The sequence below is a fragment of the Saccostrea echinata genome, unplaced genomic scaffold (assembly GCF_033153115.1).
Source record: "Saccostrea echinata isolate AGI-Se365-2 ecotype Australia unplaced genomic scaffold, CSIRO_AGI_Sech_v1 ptg000265l, whole genome shotgun sequence".
NCBI classification, from domain to species: domain Eukaryota; kingdom Metazoa; phylum Mollusca; class Bivalvia; order Ostreida; family Ostreidae; genus Saccostrea; species Saccostrea echinata.
In genome coordinates, this window is record NW_026890014.1 from 902 (window position 1) to 15,336 (window position 14,435).

Here is a 14,435-nt window from a genome sequence, read left to right on the forward strand (position 1 = left end):
CTGCCACCGCCCATTGAAGAGAGGGTAAGATTCATGTCTTAAACCTGTATTAACCGTGTTGATTTTTTTTCTCTCATCTCACTTGAAGCAGATTGTGACCTCTCTTGATGTCTTGTCTTTCTACTGTAGAGATGCAGTGTGATGCAGCCCTCTATCCCCAGGGGTGTGAAGAGGAGACTGCCAACCCAAGGATGGTAAGATGCATTTTGCACGCCTCCCACTCTGTGGAGTTTCTTCATTTCTACTGTTTTCATTGGTCTAAGCACACTTGTTTGACTACTGCACATTTGCTGTTAACAGGTCCTGGTTTGGCTGTTCTGGATCCAGAGTGCGGACTGCGGCCTGCCGGAAGAGGTGCAAAGGGTTCAGGGATACACTGCGGCCAACCCAAGCATTGGAGGTAATGAGACTTGCAGTCTGTATACTCCTTGCACTCTGTGGACTTTTGTTACTCGTTCCTTGTTGCGGGTGTGTTACTCGGGCTTTGACCTGTAGACATCTTTGTTAACAGGTACGGGGGTTGGACTGGTCTGGTTCCGTGGAAGAAGAGCAGACCGTCACCTGCAGGCAGCAGTTGTGTGATGGAGTGGGGTCAATCCCTGACGTGCAGGTAAGACGCAATGTACTCATCTTGCACTGTGTGCACTTTCATTACTGTGTGTTTGTGTTAAGGATGTCTTAACTCTGCTGTTTGCACTGGGTGAATTCTTGTAACTCGACGAAGTTGTTTTGATGTCTTGGTTTTGCTTTATTAGCCGAAGAGGAGGTGTCTGCTGACCCGGACGGATCCCAACTGCAGTCAAGTAGAGAAGAGGAGGTAAGATTCACACTCTACTTGTTGCAGCTTTTCATGATCTTTTCCTTGCCAATTGATGTTGATCGTATCAGCCTTTGACCTCTTGACTTCCAATTGACAGGATGCACAGCAAACAGCAGAGCCCAGCAGAAGTCCAGGATCCAATTCCGCAACCAGGAAGCCTAATAGAGAAGCTTTTTGAATTTATTTCCTTCTGTCTCTTCTTCTCTTCTCTGTCTCCTAAACACTTCCCCTAATCTAACATAACTAACCATCCCCCCCTTCCCCTCAATCCCCCTTTATGCCCTTTCCTGATCTAACTGTCTTCATCTGCTAACTTGTTTTTCAACTTATTTTGTTGTGAATTTCTGTGCTTTGTTTCACTGTTTTGAATTTTTACTAATCTCTTCTCAGTTGTATATTTTCAGGGACCCGGACGAGGGACGCCGCCGAAGCAGCCAGCCGCCCAGCCCACAGACGGAGACGACCCCATTGCCCAGCCCTGTCTAGCGGCCAACATTGGCCAAAGCGGTGAGTAACAGGCTGCTTTTGTAGCACTTCTGGATTCCTGTTTTGCATTATAACTTGATCAGAGCAGCTAGGGTGCTCCTTTGACCTCCTGACTTTGTGTGTTTTCAGGAGCGTCGATCCCACTGAGACGTACAGCAGCACTCTGGAGAGCAGGGATCGACTGCCACCGCCCATTGAAGAGAGGGTAAGATTCATGTCTTAAACCTGTATTAACCGTGTTGATTTTTTTTCTCTCATCTCACTTGAAGCAGATTGTGACCTCTCTTGATGTCTTGTCTTTCTACTGTAGAGATGCAGTGTGATGCAGCCCTCTATCCCCAGGGGTGTGAAGAGGAGACTGCCAACCCAAGGATGGTAAGATGCATTTTGCACGCCTCCCACTCTGTGGAGTTTCTTCATTTCTACTGTTTTCATTGGTCTAAGCACACTTGTTTGACTACTGCACATTTGCTGTTAACAGGTCCTGGTTTGGCTGTTCTGGATCCAGAGTGCGGACTGCGGCCTGCCGGAAGAGGTGCAAAGGGTTCAGGGATACACTGCGGCCAACCCAAGCATTGGAGGTAATGAGACTTGCAGTCTGTATACTCCTTGCACTCTGTGGACTTTTGTTACTCGTTCCTTGTTGCGGGTGTGTTACTCGGGCTTTGACCTGTAGACATCTTTGTTAACAGGTACGGGGGTTGGACTGGTCTGGTTCCGTGGAAGAAGAGCAGACCGTCACCTGCAGGCAGCAGTTGTGTGATGGAGTGGGGTCAATCCCTGACGTGCAGGTAAGACGCAATGTACTCATCTTGCACTGTGTGCACTTTCATTACTGTGTGTTTGTGTTAAGGATGTCTTAACTCTGCTGTTTGCACTGGGTGAATTCTTGTAACTCGACGAAGTTGTTTTGATGTCTTGGTTTTGCTTTATTAGCCGAAGAGGAGGTGTCTGCTGACCCGGACGGATCCCAACTGCAGTCAAGTAGAGAAGAGGAGGTAAGATTCACACTCTACTTGTTGCAGCTTTTCATGATCTTTTCCTTGCCAATTGATGTTGATCGTATCAGCCTTTGACCTCTTGACTTCCAATTGACAGGATGCACAGCAAACAGCAGAGCCCAGCAGAGCCCAGCAGAAGTCCAGGATCCAATTCCGCAACCAGGAAGCCTAATAGAGAAGCTTTTTGAATTTATTTCCTTCTGTCTCTTCTTCTCTTCTCTGTCTCCTAAACACTTCCCCTAATCTAACATAACTAACCATCCCCCCCTTCCCCTCAATCCCCCTTTATGCCCTTTCCTGATCTAACTGTCTTCATCTGCTAACTTGTTTTTCAACTTATTTTGTTGTGAATTTCTGTGCTTTGTTTCACTGTTTTGAATTTTTACTAATCTCTTCTCAGTTGTATATTTTCAGGGACCCGGACGAGGGACGCCGCCGAAGCAGCCAGCCGCCCAGCCCACAGACGGAGACGACCCCATTGCCCAGCCCTGTCTAGCGGCCAACATTGGCCAAAGCGGTGAGTAACAGGCTGCTTTTGTAGCACTTCTGGATTCCTGTTTTGCATTATAACTTGATCAGAGCAGCTAGGGTGCTCCTTTGACCTCCTGACTTTGTGTGTTTTCAGGAGCGTCGATCCCACTGAGACGTACAGCAGCACTCTGGAGAGCAGGGATCGACTGCCACCGCCCATTGAAGAGAGGGTAAGATTCATGTCTTAAACCTGTATTAACCGTGTTGATTTTTTTTCTCTCATCTCACTTGAAGCAGATTGTGACCTCTCTTGATGTCTTGTCTTTCTACTGTAGAGATGCAGTGTGATGCAGCCCTCTATCCCCAGGGGTGTGAAGAGGAGACTGCCAACCCAAGGATGGTAAGATGCATTTTGCACGCCTCCCACTCTGTGGAGTTTCTTCATTTCTACTGTTTTCATTGGTCTAAGCACACTTGTTTGACTACTGCACATTTGCTGTTAACAGGTCCTGGTTTGGCTGTTCTGGATCCAGAGTGCGGACTGCGGCCTGCCGGAAGAGGTGCAAAGGGTTCAGGGATACACTGCGGCCAACCCAAGCATTGGAGGTAATGAGACTTGCAGTCTGTATACTCCTTGCACTCTGTGGACTTTTGTTACTCGTTCCTTGTTGCGGGTGTGTTACTCGGGCTTTGACCTGTAGACATCTTTGTTAACAGGTACGGGGGTTGGACTGGTCTGGTTCCGTGGAAGAAGAGCAGACCGTCACCTGCAGGCAGCAGTTGTGTGATGGAGTGGGGTCAATCCCTGACGTGCAGGTAAGACGCAATGTACTCATCTTGCACTGTGTGCACTTTCATTACTGTGTGTTTGTGTTAAGGATGTCTTAACTCTGCTGTTTGCACTGGGTGAATTCTTGTAACTCGACGAAGTTGTTTTGATGTCTTGGTTTTGCTTTATTAGCCGAAGAGGAGGTGTCTGCTGACCCGGACGGATCCCAACTGCAGTCAAGTAGAGAAGAGGAGGTAAGATTCACACTCTACTTGTTGCAGCTTTTCATGATCTTTTCCTTGCCAATTGATGTTGATCGTATCAGCCTTTGACCTCTTGACTTCCAATTGACAGGATGCACAGCAAACAGCAGAGCCCAGCAGAAGTCCAGGATCCAATTCCGCAACCAGGAAGCCTAATAGAGAAGCTTTTTGAATTTATTTCCTTCTGTCTCTTCTTCTCTTCTCTGTCTCCTAAACACTTCCCCTAATCTAACATAACTAACCATCCCCCCCCTTCCCCTCAATCCCCCTTTATGCCCTTTCCTGATCTAACTGTCTTCATCTGCTAACTTGTTTTTCAACTTATTTTGTTGTGAATTTCTGTGCTTTGTTTCACTGTTTTGAATTTTTACTAATCTCTTCTCAGTTGTATATTTTCAGGGACCCGGACGAGGGACGCCGCTGAAGCAGCCAGCCGCCCAGCCCACAGACGGAGACGACCCCATTGCCCAGCCCTGTCTAGCGGCCAACATTGGCCAAAGCGGTGAGTAACAGGCTGCTTTTGTAGCACTTCTGGATTCCTGTTTTGCATTATAACTTGATCAGAGCAGCTAGGGTGCTCCTTTGACCTCCTGACTTTGTGTGTTTTCAGGAGCGTCGATCCCACTGAGACGTACAGCAGCACTCTGGAGAGCAGGGATCGACTGCCACCGCCCATTGAAGAGAGGGTAAGATTCATGTCTTAAACCTGTATTAACCGTGTTGATTTTTTTTCTCTCATCTCACTTGAAGCAGATTGTGACCTCTCTTGATGTCTTGTCTTTCTACTGTAGAGATGCAGTGTGATGCAGCCCTCTATCCCCAGGGGTGTGAAGAGGAGACTGCCAACCCAAGGATGGTAAGATGCATTTTGCACGCCTCCCACTCTGTGGAGTTTCTTCATTTCTACTGTTTTCATTGGTCTAAGCACACTTGTTTGACTACTGCACATTTGCTGTTAACAGGTCCTGGTTTGGCTGTTCTGGATCCAGAGTGCGGACTGCGGCCTGCCGGAAGAGGTGCAAAGGGTTCAGGGATACACTGCGGCCAACCCAAGCATTGGAGGTAATGAGACTTGCAGTCTGTATACTCCTTGCACTCTGTGGACTTTTGTTACTCGTTCCTTGTTGCGGGTGTGTTACTCGGGCTTTGACCTGTAGACATCTTTGTTAACAGGTACGGGGGTTGGACTGGTCTGGTTCCGTGGAAGAAGAGCAGACCGTCACCTGCAGGCAGCAGTTGTGTGATGGAGTGGGGTCAATCCCTGACGTGCAGGTAAGACGCAATGTACTCATCTTGCACTGTGTGCACTTTCATTACTGTGTGTTTGTGTTAAGGATGTCTTAACTCTGCTGTTTGCACTGGGTGAATTCTTGTAACTCGACGAAGTTGTTTTGATGTCTTGGTTTTGCTTTATTAGCCGAAGAGGAGGTGTCTGCTGACCCGGACGGATCCCAACTGCAGTCAAGTAGAGAAGAGGAGGTAAGATTCACACTCTACTTGTTGCAGCTTTTCATGATCTTTTCCTTGCCAATTGATGTTGATCGTATCAGCCTTTGACCTCTTGACTTCCAATTGACAGGATGCACAGCAAACAGCAGAGCCCAGCAGAAGTCCAGGATCCAATTCCGCAACCAGGAAGCCTAATAGAGAAGCTTTTTGAATTTATTTCCTTCTGTCTCTTCTTCTCTTCTCTGTCTCCTAAACACTTCCCCTAATCTAACATAACTAACCATCCCCCCCTTCCCCTCAATCCCCCTTTATGCCCTTTCCTGATCTAACTGTCTTCATCTGCTAACTTGTTTTTCAACTTATTTTGTTGTGAATTTCTGTGCTTTGTTTCACTGTTTTGAATTTTTACTAATCTCTTCTCAGTTGTATATTTTCAGGGACCCGGACGAGGGACGCCGCCGAAGCAGCCAGCCGCCCAGCCCACAGACGGAGACGACCCCATTGCCCAGCCCTGTCTAGCGGCCAACATTGGCCAAAGCGGTGAGTAACAGGCTGCTTTTGTAGCACTTCTGGATTCCTGTTTTGCATTATAACTTGATCAGAGCAGCTAGGGTGCTCCTTTGACCTCCTGACTTTGTGTGTTTTCAGGAGCGTCGATCCCACTGAGACGTACAGCAGCACTCTGGAGAGCAGGGATCGACTGCCACCGCCCATTGAAGAGAGGGTAAGATTCATGTCTTAAACCTGTATTAACCGTGTTGATTTTTTTTCTCTCATCTCACTTGAAGCAGATTGTGACCTCTCTTGATGTCTTGTCTTTCTACTGTAGAGATGCAGTGTGATGCAGCCCTCTATCCCCAGGGGTGTGAAGAGGAGACTGCCAACCCAAGGATGGTAAGATGCATTTTGCACGCCTCCCACTCTGTGGAGTTTCTTCATTTCTACTGTTTTCATTGGTCTAAGCACACTTGTTTGACTACTGCACATTTGCTGTTAACAGGTCCTGGTTTGGCTGTTCTGGATCCAGAGTGCGGACTGCGGCCTGCCGGAAGAGGTGCAAAGGGTTCAGGGATACACTGCGGCCAACCCAAGCATTGGAGGTAATGAGACTTGCAGTCTGTATACTCCTTGCACTCTGTGGACTTTTGTTACTCGTTCCTTGTTGCGGGTGTGTTACTCGGGCTTTGACCTGTAGACATCTTTGTTAACAGGTACGGGGGTTGGACTGGTCTGGTTCCGTGGAAGAAGAGCAGACCGTCACCTGCAGGCAGCAGTTGTGTGATGGAGTGGGGTCAATCCCTGACGTGCAGGTAAGACGCAATGTACTCATCTTGCACTGTGTGCACTTTCATTACTGTGTGTTTGTGTTAAGGATGTCTTAACTCTGCTGTTTGCACTGGGTGAATTCTTGTAACTCGACGAAGTTGTTTTGATGTCTTGGTTTTGCTTTATTAGCCGAAGAGGAGGTGTCTGCTGACCCGGACGGATCCCAACTGCAGTCAAGTAGAGAAGAGGAGGTAAGATTCACACTCTACTTGTTGCAGCTTTTCATGATCTTTTCCTTGCCAATTGATGTTGATCGTATCAGCCTTTGACCTCTTGACTTCCAATTGACAGGATGCACAGCAAACAGCAGAGCCCAGCAGAGCCCAGCAGAAGTCCAGGATCCAATTCCGCAACCAGGAAGCCTAATAGAGAAGCTTTTTGAATTTATTTCCTTCTGTCTCTTCTTCTCTTCTCTGTCTCCTAAACACTTCCCCTAATCTAACATAACTAACCATCCCCCCCTTCCCCTCAATCCCCCTTTATGCCCTTTCCTGATCTAACTGTCTTCATCTGCTAACTTGTTTTTCAACTTATTTTGTTGTGAATTTCTGTGCTTTGTTTCACTGTTTTGAATTTTTACTAATCTCTTCTCAGTTGTATATTTTCAGGGACCCGGACGAGGGACGCCGCCGAAGCAGCCAGCCGCCCAGCCCACAGACGGAGACGACCCCATTGCCCAGCCCTGTCTAGCGGCCAACATTGGCCAAAGCGGTGAGTAACAGGCTGCTTTTGTAGCACTTCTGGATTCCTGTTTTGCATTATAACTTGATCAGAGCAGCTAGGGTGCTCCTTTGACCTCCTGACTTTGTGTGTTTTCAGGAGCGTCGATCCCACTGAGACGTACAGCAGCACTCTGGAGAGCAGGGATCGACTGCCACCGCCCATTGAAGAGAGGGTAAGATTCATGTCTTAAACCTGTATTAACCGTGTTGATTTTTTTTCTCTCATCTCACTTGAAGCAGATTGTGACCTCTCTTGATGTCTTGTCTTTCTACTGTAGAGATGCAGTGTGATGCAGCCCTCTATCCCCAGGGGTGTGAAGAGGAGACTGCCAACCCAAGGATGGTAAGATGCATTTTGCACGCCTCCCACTCTATGGAGTTTCTTCATTTCTACTGTTTTCATTGGTCTAAGCACACTTGTTTGACTACTGCACATTTGCTGTTAACAGGTCCTGGTTTGGCTGTTCTGGATCCAGAGTGCGGACTGCGGCCTGCCGGAAGAGGTGCAAAGGGTTCAGGGATACACTGCGGCCAACCCAAGCATTGGAGGTAATGAGACTTGCAGTCTGTATACTCCTTGCACTCTGTGGACTTTTGTTACTCGTTCCTTGTTGCGGGTGTGTTACTCGGGCTTTGACCTGTAGACATCTTTGTTAACAGGTACGGGGGTTGGACTGGTCTGGTTCCGTGGAAGAAGAGCAGACCGTCACCTGCAGGCAGCAGTTGTGTGATGGAGTGGGGTCAATCCCTGACGTGCAGGTAAGACGCAATGTACTCATCTTGCACTGTGTGCACTTTCATTACTGTGTGTTTGTGTTAAGGGATGTCTTAACTCTGCTGTTTGCACTGGGTGAATTCTTGTAACTCGACGAAGTTGTTTTGATGTCTTGGTTTTGCTTTATTAGCCGAAGAGGAGGTGTCTGCTGACCCGGACGGATCCCAACTGCAGTCAAGTAGAGAAGAGGAGGTAAGATTCACACTCTACTTGTTGCAGCTTTTCATGATCTTTTCCTTGCCAATTGATGTTGATCGTATCAGCCTTTGACCTCTTGACTTCCAATTGACAGGATGCACAGCAAACAGCAGAGCCCAGCAGAAGTCCAGGATCCAATTCCGCAACCAGGAAGCCTAATAGAGAAGCTTTTTGAATTTATTTCCTTCTGTCTCTTCTTCTCTTCTCTGTCTCCTAAACACTTCCCCTAATCTAACATAACTAACCATCCCCCCCTTCCCCTCAATCCCCCTTTATGCCCTTTCCTGATCTAACTGTCTTCATCTGCTAACTTGTTTTTCAACTTATTTTGTTGTGAATTTCTGTGCTTTGTTTCACTGTTTTGAATTTTTACTAATCTCTTCTCAGTTGTATATTTTCAGGGACCCGGACGAGGGACGCCGCCGAAGCAGCCAGCCGCCCAGCCCACAGACGGAGACGACCCCATTGCCCAGCCCTGTCTAGCGGCCAACATTGGCCAAAGCGGTGAGTAACAGGCTGCTTTTGTAGCACTTCTGGATTCCTGTTTTGCATTATAACTTGATCAGAGCAGCTAGGGTGCTCCTTTGACCTCCTGACTTTGTGTGTTTTCAGGAGCGTCGATCCCACTGAGACGTACAGCAGCACTCTGGAGAGCAGGGATCGACTGCCACCGCCCATTGAAGAGAGGGTAAGATTCATGTCTTAAACCTGTATTAACCGTGTTGATTTTTTTTCTCTCATCTCACTTGAAGCAGATTGTGACCTCTCTTGATGTCTTGTCTTTCTACTGTAGAGATGCAGTGTGATGCAGCCCTCTATCCCCAGGGGTGTGAAGAGGAGACTGCCAACCCAAGGATGGTAAGATGCATTTTGCACGCCTCCCACTCTGTGGAGTTTCTTCATTTCTACTGTTTTCATTGGTCTAAGCACACTTGTTTGACTACTGCACATTTGCTGTTAACAGGTCCTGGTTTGGCTGTTCTGGATCCAGAGTGCGGACTGCGGCCTGCCGGAAGAGGTGCAAAGGGTTCAGGGATACACTGCGGCCAACCCAAGCATTGGAGGTAATGAGACTTGCAGTCTGTATACTCCTTGCACTCTGTGGACTTTTGTTACTCGTTCCTTGTTGCGGGTGTGTTACTCGGGCTTTGACCTGTAGACATCTTTGTTAACAGGTACGGGGGTTGGACTGGTCTGGTTCCGTGGAAGAAGAGCAGACCGTCACCTGCAGGCAGCAGTTGTGTGATGGAGTGGGGTCAATCCCTGACGTGCAGGTAAGACGCAATGTACTCATCTTGCACTGTGTGCACTTTCATTACTGTGTGTTTGTGTTAAGGATGTCTTAACTCTGCTGTTTGCACTGGGTGAATTCTTGTAACTCGACGAAGTTGTTTTGATGTCTTGGTTTTGCTTTATTAGCCGAAGAGGAGGTGTCTGCTGACCCGGACGGATCCCAACTGCAGTCAAGTAGAGAAGAGGAGGTAAGATTCACACTCTACTTGTTGCAGCTTTTCATGATCTTTTCCTTGCCAATTGATGTTGATCGTATCAGCCTTTGACCTCTTGACTTCCAATTGACAGGATGCACAGCAAACAGCAGAGCCCAGCAGAAGTCCAGGATCCAATTCCGCAACCAGGAAGCCTAATAGAGAAGCTTTTTGAATTTATTTCCTTCTGTCTCTTCTTCTCTTCTCTGTCTCCTAAACACTTCCCCTAATCTAACATAACTAACCATCCCCCCTTCCCCTCAATCCCCCTTTATGCCCTTTCCTGATCTAACTGTCTTCATCTGCTAACTTGTTTTTCAACTTATTTTGTTGTGAATTTCTGTGCTTTGTTTCACTGTTTTGAATTTTTACTAATCTCTTCTCAGTTGTATATTTTCAGGGACCCGGACGAGGGACGCCGCCGAAGCAGCCAGCCGCCCAGCCCACAGACGGAGACGACCCCATTGCCCAGCCCTGTCTAGCGGCCAACATTGGCCAAAGCGGTGAGTAACAGGCTGCTTTTGTAGCACTTCTGGATTCCTGTTTTGCATTATAACTTGATCAGAGCAGCTAGGGTGCTCCTTTGACCTCCTGACTTTGTGTGTTTTCAGGAGCGTCGATCCCACTGAGACGTACAGCAGCACTCTGGAGAGCAGGGATCGACTGCCACCGCCCATTGAAGAGAGGGTAAGATTCATGTCTTAAACCTGTATTAACCGTGTTGATTTTTTTTCTCTCATCTCACTTGAAGCAGATTGTGACCTCTCTTGATGTCTTGTCTTTCTACTGTAGAGATGCAGTGTGATGCAGCCCTCTATCCCCAGGGGTGTGAAGAGGAGACTGCCAACCCAAGGATGGTAAGATGCATTTTGCACGCCTCCCACTCTGTGGAGTTTCTTCATTTCTACTGTTTTCATTGGTCTAAGCACACTTGTTTGACTACTGCACATTTGCTGTTAACAGGTCCTGGTTTGGCTGTTCTGGATCCAGAGTGCGGACTGCGGCCTGCCGGAAGAGGTGCAAAGGGTTCAGGGATACACTGCGGCCAACCCAAGCATTGGAGGTAATGAGACTTGCAGTCTGTATACTCCTTGCACTCTGTGGACTTTTGTTACTCGTTCCTTGTTGCGGGTGTGTTACTCGGGCTTTGACCTGTAGACATCTTTGTTAACAGGTACGGGGGTTGGACTGGTCTGGTTCCGTGGAAGAAGAGCAGACCGTCACCTGCAGGCAGCAGTTGTGTGATGGAGTGGGGTCAATCCCTGACGTGCAGGTAAGACACAATGTACTCATCTTGCACTGTGTGCACTTTCATTACTGTGTGTTTGTGTTAAGGATGTCTTAACTCTGCTGTTTGCACTGGGTGAATTCTTGTAACTCGACGAAGTTGTTTTGATGTCTTGGTTTTGCTTTATTAGCCGAAGAGGAGGTGTCTGCTGACCCGGACGGATCCCAACTGCAGTCAAGTAGAGAAGAGGAGGTAAGATTCACACTCTACTTGTTGCAGCTTTTCATGATCTTTTCCTTGCCAATTGATGTTGATCGTATCAGCCTTTGACCTCTTGACTTCCAATTGACAGGATGCACAGCAAACAGCAGAGCCCAGCAGAAGTCCAGGATCCAATTCCGCAACCAGGAAGCCTAATAGAGAAGCTTTTTGAATTTATTTCCTTCTGTCTCTTCTTCTCTTCTCTGTCTCCTAAACACTTCCCCTAATCTAACATAACTAACCATCCCCCCCTTCCCCTCAATCCCCCTTTATGCCCTTTCCTGATCTAACTGTCTTCATCTGCTAACTTGTTTTTCAACTTATTTTGTTGTGAATTTCTGTGCTTTGTTTCACTGTTTTGAATTTTTACTAATCTCTTCTCAGTTGTATATTTTCAGGGACCCGGACGAGGGACGCCGCCGAAGCAGCCAGCCGCCCAGCCCACAGACGGAGACGACCCCATTGCCCAGCCCTGTCTAGCGGCCAACATTGGCCAAAGCGGTGAGTAACAGGCTGCTTTTGTAGCACTTCTGGATTCCTGTTTTGCATTATAACTTGATCAGAGCAGCTAGGGTGCTCCTTTGACCTCCTGACTTTGTGTGTTTTCAGGAGCGTCGATCCCACTGAGACGTACAGCAGCACTCTGGAGAGCAGGGATCGACTGCCACCGCCCATTGAAGAGAGGGTAAGATTCATGTCTTAAACCTGTATTAACCGTGTTGATTTTTTTTCTCTCATCTCACTTGAAGCAGATTGTGACCTCTCTTGATGTCTTGTCTTTCTACTGTAGAGATGCAGTGTGATGCAGCCCTCTATCCCCAGGGGTGTGAAGAGGAGACTGCCAACCCAAGGATGGTAAGATGCATTTTGCACGCCTCCCACTCTGTGGAGTTTCTTCATTTCTACTGTTTTCATTGGTCTAAGCACACTTGTTTGACTACTGCACATTTGCTGTTAACAGGTCCTGGTTTGGCTGTTCTGGATCCAGAGTGCGGACTGCGGCCTGCCGGAAGAGGTGCAAAGGGTTCAGGGATACACTGCGGCCAACCCAAGCATTGGAGGTAATGAGACTTGCAGTCTGTATACTCCTTGCACTCTGTGGACTTTTGTTACTCGTTCCTTGTTGCGGGTGTGTTACTCGGGCTTTGACCTGTAGACATCTTTGTTAAGAGGTACGGGGGTTGGACTGGTCTGGTTCCGTGGAAGAAGAGCAGACCGTCACCTGCAGGCAGCAGTTGTGTGATGGAGTGGGGTCAATCCCTGACGTGCAGGTAAGACGCAATGTACTCATCTTGCACTGTGTGCACTTTCATTACTGTGTGTTTGTGTTAAGGATGTCTTAACTCTGCTGTTTGCACTGGGTGAATTCTTGTAACTCGACGAAGTTGTTTTGATGTCTTGGTTTTGCTTTATTAGCCGAAGAGGAGGTGTCTGCTGACCCGGACGGATCCCAACTGCAGTCAAGTAGAGAAGAGGAGGTAAGATTCACACTCTACTTGTTGCAGCTTTTCATGATCTTTTCCTTGCCAATTGATGTTGATCGTATCAGCCTTTGACCTCTTGACTTCCAATTGACAGGATGCACAGCAAACAGCAGAGCCCAGCAGAAGTCCAGGATCCAATTCCGCAACCAGGAAGCCTAATAGAGAAGCTTTTTGAATTTATTTCCTTCTGTCTCTTCTTCTCTTCTCTGTCTCCTAAACACTTCCCCTAATCTAACATAACTAACCATCCCCCCCTTCCCCTCAATCCCCCTTTATGCCCTTTCCTGATCTAACTGTCTTCATCTGCTAACTTGTTTTTCAACTTATTTTGTTGTGAATTTCTGTGCTTTGTTTCACTGTTTTGAATTTTTACTAATCTCTTCTCAGTTGTATATTTTCAGGGACCCGGACGAGGGACGCCGCCGAAGCAGCCAGCCGCCCAGCCCACAGACGGAGACGACCCCATTGCCCAGCCCTGTCTAGCGGCCAACATTGGCCAAAGCGGTGAGTAACAGGCTGCTTTTGTAGCACTTCTGGATTCCTGTTTTGCATTATAACTTGATCAGAGCAGCTAGGGTGCTCCTTTGACCTCCTGACTTTGTGTGTTTTCAGGAGCGTCGATCCCACTGAGACGTACAGCAGCACTCTGGAGAGCAGGGATCGACTGCCACCGCCCATTGAAGAGAGGGTAAGATTCATGTCTTAAACCTGTATTAACCGTGTTGATTTTTTTTCTCTCATCTCACTTGAAGCAGATTGTGACCTCTCTTGATGTCTTGTCTTTCTACTGTAGAGATGCAGTGTGATGCAGCCCTCTATCCCCAGGGGTGTGAAGAGGAGACTGCCAACCCAAGGATGGTAAGATGCATTTTGCACGCCTCCCACTCTGTGGAGTTTCTTCATTTCTACTGTTTTCATTGGTCTAAGCACACTTGTTTGACTACTGCACATTTGCTGTTAACAGGTCCTGGTTTGGCTGTTCTGGATCCAGAGTGCGGACTGCGGCCTGCCGGAAGAGGTGCAAAGGGTTCAGGGATACACTGCGGCCAACCCAAGCATTGGAGGTAATGAGACTTGCAGTCTGTATACTCCTTGCACTCTGTGGACTTTTGTTACTCGTTCCTTGTTGCGGGTGTGTTACTCGGGCTTTGACCTGTAGACATCTTTGTTAACAGGTACGGGGGTTGGACTGGTCTGGTTCCGTGGAAGAAGAGCAGACCGTCACCTGCAGGCAGCAGTTGTGTGATGGAGTGGGGTCAATCCCTGACGTGCAGGTAAGACGCAATGTACTCATCTTGCACTGTGTGCACTTTCATTACTGTGTGTTTGTGTTAAGGATGTCTTAACTCTGCTGTTTGCACTGGGTGAATTCTTGTAACTCGACGAAGTTGTTTTGATGTCTTGGTTTTGCTTTATTAGCCGAAGAGGAGGTGTCTGCTGACCCGGACGGATCCCAACTGCAGTCAAGTAGAGAAGAGGAGGTAAGATTCACACTCTACTTGTTGCAGCTTTTCATGATCTTTTCCTTGCCAATTGATGTTGATCGTATCAGCCTTTGACCTCTTGACTTCCAATTGACAGGATGCACAGCAAACAGCAGAGCCCAGCAGAAGTCCAGGATCCAATTCCGCAACCAGGAAGCCTAATAGAGAAGCTTTTTGAATTTATTTCCTTCTGTCTCTTCTTCTCTTCTCT

The 14,435-nt window shown here is 47.7% G+C and overlaps 8 long non-coding RNA genes across 8 annotated transcripts; all 8 read left to right on the forward strand.

The window, feature by feature from the left end:
* The first annotated feature begins 348 nt into the window (after positions 1–348).
* On the forward strand, positions 349–817 carry LOC133177861 (uncharacterized). Its single transcript, XR_009719858.1, has 3 exons — positions 349–400; positions 512–610; positions 756–817. It is a non-coding gene; the product is annotated as an uncharacterized LOC133177861 (long non-coding RNA).
* Positions 818–3,332: 2,515 nt separating this feature from the next.
* Positions 3,333–3,801, forward strand: LOC133177860 (uncharacterized). The gene is made up of 3 exons (XR_009719857.1): positions 3,333–3,384; positions 3,496–3,594; positions 3,740–3,801. It is a non-coding gene; the product is annotated as an uncharacterized LOC133177860 (long non-coding RNA).
* Positions 3,802–4,820: 1,019 nt separating this feature from the next.
* Positions 4,821–5,289, forward strand: LOC133177859 (uncharacterized). The gene is made up of 3 exons (XR_009719856.1): positions 4,821–4,872; positions 4,984–5,082; positions 5,228–5,289. It is a non-coding gene; the product is annotated as an uncharacterized LOC133177859 (long non-coding RNA).
* A 2,515-nt stretch (positions 5,290–7,804) lies between these two features.
* LOC133177858 (uncharacterized) lies at positions 7,805–8,274 on the forward strand. Its single transcript, XR_009719855.1, has 3 exons — positions 7,805–7,856; positions 7,968–8,066; positions 8,213–8,274. It is a non-coding gene; the product is annotated as an uncharacterized LOC133177858 (long non-coding RNA).
* Positions 8,275–9,292: 1,018 nt separating this feature from the next.
* On the forward strand, positions 9,293–9,761 carry LOC133177856 (uncharacterized). The gene is made up of 3 exons (XR_009719854.1): positions 9,293–9,344; positions 9,456–9,554; positions 9,700–9,761. It is a non-coding gene; the product is annotated as an uncharacterized LOC133177856 (long non-coding RNA).
* Positions 9,762–10,778: 1,017 nt separating this feature from the next.
* On the forward strand, positions 10,779–11,247 carry LOC133177855 (uncharacterized). The gene is made up of 3 exons (XR_009719853.1): positions 10,779–10,830; positions 10,942–11,040; positions 11,186–11,247. It is a non-coding gene; the product is annotated as an uncharacterized LOC133177855 (long non-coding RNA).
* A 1,018-nt stretch (positions 11,248–12,265) lies between these two features.
* On the forward strand, positions 12,266–12,734 carry LOC133177846 (uncharacterized). Its single transcript, XR_009719844.1, has 3 exons — positions 12,266–12,317; positions 12,429–12,527; positions 12,673–12,734. It is a non-coding gene; the product is annotated as an uncharacterized LOC133177846 (long non-coding RNA).
* A 1,018-nt stretch (positions 12,735–13,752) lies between these two features.
* Positions 13,753–14,221, forward strand: LOC133177854 (uncharacterized). Its single transcript, XR_009719852.1, has 3 exons — positions 13,753–13,804; positions 13,916–14,014; positions 14,160–14,221. It is a non-coding gene; the product is annotated as an uncharacterized LOC133177854 (long non-coding RNA).
* The last annotated feature ends 214 nt before the right edge of the window (positions 14,222–14,435 follow it).